The sequence below is a fragment of the Spinacia oleracea genome, chromosome 5 (genome assembly GCF_020520425.1).
Source record: "Spinacia oleracea cultivar Varoflay chromosome 5, BTI_SOV_V1, whole genome shotgun sequence".
Lineage (NCBI taxonomy): Eukaryota > Viridiplantae > Streptophyta > Magnoliopsida > Caryophyllales > Amaranthaceae > Spinacia > Spinacia oleracea.
In genome coordinates this window covers 67,083,338-67,088,166 of record NC_079491.1, presented here as the reverse complement: position 1 = coordinate 67,088,166, position 4,829 = coordinate 67,083,338, and the positions used below count along the sequence as shown (strand labels likewise).

Here is a 4,829-nt window from a genome sequence, read left to right as displayed (position 1 = left end):
GATTAAATAAGATTTGATGATAGGAAATCCATGCTAGTTGAGTGGTAGTTGAAAATGCTTTCGATTAGATTTCCGTGGAACCATAGGATAGGTTTGGCAAGACATTGTGGACCTATCTTGTTTTGATCAAATGGCGGTACCTATTATATGCTAGTTAGTTTAGTCTAGGATTAGGCGAAACCTCTTCTGTGGATTAGACGCTTAGCGTTCCCTATCCGAGAGGTGGCGGGTTCGTCTTTAGATGCCGTTTGCCTAATCACCATTTCGTTGCATGATCACCATTGCTAAATAGTTGAATTGATTTCCCCCGGTTTCCCTAGGCTATCCCCGACTCCCTAGCATTTCCCTTTCTTGATTCAATTTTACATAGTTCTTTATTTGTTTTTAGACTCTTAAAAAGTGACAATTTAAAACAAATCCTTGATCGAACTAGATTGACTTCCAACTCAATAATTCACCGTTTCTTTGGGACGATCCCTTTGCTTGCCGCTTGCCGTTAGTTAAAGTGGTTTTATAAATATTGTTTGCATAGGTGGTTTTCTATCAACGACGAAAAAGACGCTTATCAAAATGGCGCCGTTGCCGGGGAACGGTCGTTGTTATGGAGTTTAGTTGAGACTAGTTCATTAATTGAAAATACAAAATTAATCCATTCTGGCTTTAGTTTTTCCTTTGCATTGCTCACGGTTTTCCTGAGTGTTTATGCTTGATAGGGGACGTGCTCGTCAAAGGATCCTCCATCCTCTTGACCTTGAATTGGAAAGGACTTTAAGGAGACTTAGGCGTGCTCGTTCTAGCTCGTCAAATCATAATCGGTTTGAGGATTTGAGTGTTGACACGGAACAAGAAGTGAGTGAGAAAGCTAGTGAGAACATGGCTCTTCCGGTTAAGAACTTGGGAATACCGGGAGCATTTGAGGCTACGTGTGGGATTCAAGCACCGACTACATGTGCTAATAATTTTGAGATCAAGCCCGCCTTGATCAACTTGGTGCAAAGTCATCCCTTTTGTGGGAAAAGCAATGAGTCGCCTCACGAGCATCTCAAGCAGTTTGAGCACTATTGTGACACAATAAAACACAACGGTGTGACTTCGGATTATGTGAGGTTGACTTTGTTCCGCTTCTCTTTGATTGGGCGTGCTAGTGATTGGCTTGACAAGGAGGTCAAGCCCAACTCACTTCGCACATGGAACGAAGTAACTAGTGCCTTCTTGAACAAGTTCTATTCTCATAGGAAGACGGCGGAGTTCCGCCACAAGATTCAATCATTTGAGCAAGGCCGTGATGAATCGCTTTTCGATGCTTGGGACCGATTCAAGGAGTACCAAAGGGAATGCCCTCATCATGGGATTCCCAAGTGGTTGTTGTTACAAACTTTTTATCTAGGATTGAGTCCAAGCTCGAAAACAAGTTTGGATGCGGGCGCGGGAGGCCCCATCATGAAAAAAACGGAAGATCAAATTGAGGAGATAATTGAAGATGTAGTTCAAAACTACCAATCTTCGCATGTAGGTGCAAGAAGTTATGATGGGAAAAGTAGGATTGAGGATGGAAAGGGTTCGGTGTACGCCATAGAGCAAGCACGGATGATAGAGAAGCTTAGCTCGAGATTAGAGAAGCTTGAGAATACACCATTTGCGGGAAGTGCAGCAAGCAAGCCACCATCTCCGTCCATAATTCCATCTCCTTCGACAACTCTTCTCAATAAGGGTAAGGGCAAGGTTAGTTCTTATGGCTCAATGCCTCCGGGCACATTCTTTTGTGAAAATTGCCAAGACTATAATCATTCCCCCCATGAATGCCCTTTAGTTCATAACTTGTCATTTGTGGGTTATGGCCCTTCGTACGAAGGAGAGTTTGATGTAGAGTATGCTAATGCCATGAATGAGAGGTCTAGGAATGATAACCCTAACAATCCTAATTTTGCTAGGCAACCTAGAGGGCCCTCCATGTATGGTCCCCACCAAGGCTATGGCCAAGGAAGTGGGTATGATAACCAAGGCCGAGGTGGCTATTGAGCACAAGGCTATCAAAGCCAAGCGCCTTACGGTCAATCTCAAGGTTTTGGCAATCAAGGCCAATACAACCAAGGGGGTTAGAGTCCCAACCATCAAGGTGGAGGGGGTTATAACTACTCTTATGGGCAATATAGGGGTGCCTCAAGTGGGGCTTATCCTTTGAACTCGGGAGTTCCTTATGGTGCTTCTCATTTGCCACCTCCCGGATTCAATGGACCGAGGACCTTTGGCAACCATTATCAATCCAACCCAAGTGGTTATGGCGTTGCACCTCCACCACTCCCGCCTCTCAAGTCGAATCTTGAGGCTCTCATGGAGTCGTTTGTTGGTGCGCAAGCCAAGAAAAACGTTGAATTTGAGGATGGATTCAAGCAATCCAATACTCATCTTAAGATGATTGAGACCCAACTAGCTAAACTTGCTAGCACCATCAAGGAGCAACAAGTGCACACAAGTCTCCCACCCCAAGGTCAACCTCCTAAGCAAATGTACGCAATTGTGACAAGGAGTGGGAAGACTTTAGAAGATGGTGTTACGCATGTTGAAGCTCAAAGCTCTAGGGGGAAAATTCTAAGGGAGATGAGTCCTCGGACCATGATGATGAGGAAGGGAAGTCTCATGTAGATGGCATGAGTGATGGTGATAAGTCGAAAGAGACTACCCTTCTTCCTCTCCCAACTCCTACTCCCCCCTACCCTCCAAGATTTGCCGGTAAGAAGATGGATGACCAATTCCACAAATTCTGGGAAACCATTAGAAAACTTTATGTGTCATTATCTTTTACCGAGGCACTCAAACAAATGCCCCACTACTCAAGATTCATGAGGGACATTCTTAGTGGAAAGAGAGGGTGTGAACCCAAGGAGACCGTTCAACTCACGGAGAGTTGTAGCGCTCTAATTCAGCACTCCTTTCCCCCAAAACTCAATGATCCCGGGAGTTTTTCTATCCCATGTAGCATTCAAAAGCTAAAATTTGAGAATGCTCTTTGTGATTTGGGGGCAAGTGTGAGCATCTCGCCATATAAGATTTTTGAGAAGCTTACTCTTGGTGATCTCTCTCCTACCGCTATGTCATTGCAACTAGCCGATCGATCGGTTATGTTTCCATTGGGTAGGATTGAGGATGTTGCCCTCGTAGTTGGCAAGCTTACTTTTCTTGTTGACTTCGTTGTCTTGGACATCGATGAGGATGCCCACACCCCCATTATCTTGGGGAGGCCATTCTTGGCCACCGCGGGTGCCCTTATCGATGTGCAAGGGGGACTTATCACCTTGAAGGCTGGAGATGCCAAAGCTAGCTTCAAGCTCACTATTGATGATCAATGTTGTCCCAAAATGAAAAGTTGCATGAAAATCGACACTCTTGCTTGTGTTGAGAACAACCATACTTGTGCTAATTCTTCTAACAATTTTCATGTTTCTAAGTGTGCTAATAAGCTTGCTAGGTCCTCTCTCGAGGAAAAGGAAGTACATGTAGATCCAAAGACTCTTGGGGATGAGTTTCATGATGTTGTAACCATCCCCGAGTTATTTGAGATGCATGATGAAGATGTTAATGGAGCTAAACGCTCCAAGGTGTTCCATAGGTCGGCTAAGAAATCCAAGCAGTCCAAGAAGGTCAAGAATCCATCAATTCCCGAGGAGGGGCATGTTGGTGGATCGTTTGGCTTTCGTCTCTTGAAAGGCAGTATCGGTAAGATCTTTGTGCCCAAAAGGGCAAAGAAGTGCATGGTGACTAGTGTTGACCCAAAGTTGGTCGTGTTTGACCCCCCTTGACCTTTTTGGGGGGTCCGTCAAGCTAATGACGTTAAACGAGCGCTTCCCGGGAGGCAACCCGGTTGTCTAACTCTTGTACTGGTTTGTTTTTGTGTGTTTTCATCCTTTTACTTTTCTTTTCATAATAAATATGTTGAGATGGGTGTGCAATAGTCGAGCAAGCCAAGAAACATAATTCCAGTTCCGTGCGATCGCACGGTTGATTCGTGTGGTCGCACGAAACTGGAAAATCGAGGCAATTGCTCCCAGCCATTCCGTGTGATCGAGCGCTGCTGGGCGTGCGATCGGGCTCGAACCGTGCGATCGCACGGTTATTTTGTGCGCTCGCACGGGTCGGGCGGAGCTGTTCTGCGATCGTGTTATTGGAAAATCCGTCCCCTTTCTTTTTCATTTCTTCACCTCACTTCTCATTTCTTCACCATCTCTCTACTTTCCTCTCTACTCCAACTCCTCAAAACTCCATTTCCTACTCAATCTTTCTCACACATTTCACTCTACACCACTCACATTCACAAATTCATCCTCATTCCTCACCTCAAAACCAATTATTTCTGATTTTTCTCAAAAACCCCAAATTTCTAGGGTTTGGTTGAACATTGATTTTGTGATTCCTTGTTGTGATTAGAGCATTGGAGTTTGATTTTGGGTGATCTTGTCTACCTCCCTTACTTGTGGTGACGATTTATTTCCCTTCTTTCTTCATTGTTCTTTACATTTAAGCTCATTGTTCATACTATTTGGGTGAAATTCTGAAATCTTTGATTTTGATGGTTTGGATTTGCATGTTTGTTTTTGTGTTTTTTCCTTGCTAGTCTACACTTATTATGCATGTTTCATTGTGAATATTTGTCAAGACTAGTCTATTGATCGATTTTTGGTGAAATGTTGGTGGAATTCTTGATGGGTTGTTGTTTTTGGATGTTGAGGATTGTTTAGGTTGAACTTGAGTGATGAAGTGATACTTGTTGGTGATAATTTTGATAGTAGATTGTAGCCTTTTTTTTACTAACTTAGTTTTTCCTTTTGCCTTGC

At 43.9% G+C, this 4,829-nt stretch overlaps 1 pseudogene; it reads right to left on the bottom strand.

Annotated features, from left to right (window-relative positions):
* Nucleotides 1-1,251: 1,251 nt before the first annotated feature.
* LOC130462239 (uncharacterized) lies at nt 1,252-1,352 on the bottom strand (annotated as a pseudogene).
* Between the last annotated feature and the right edge of the window lie 3,477 nt (nt 1,353-4,829).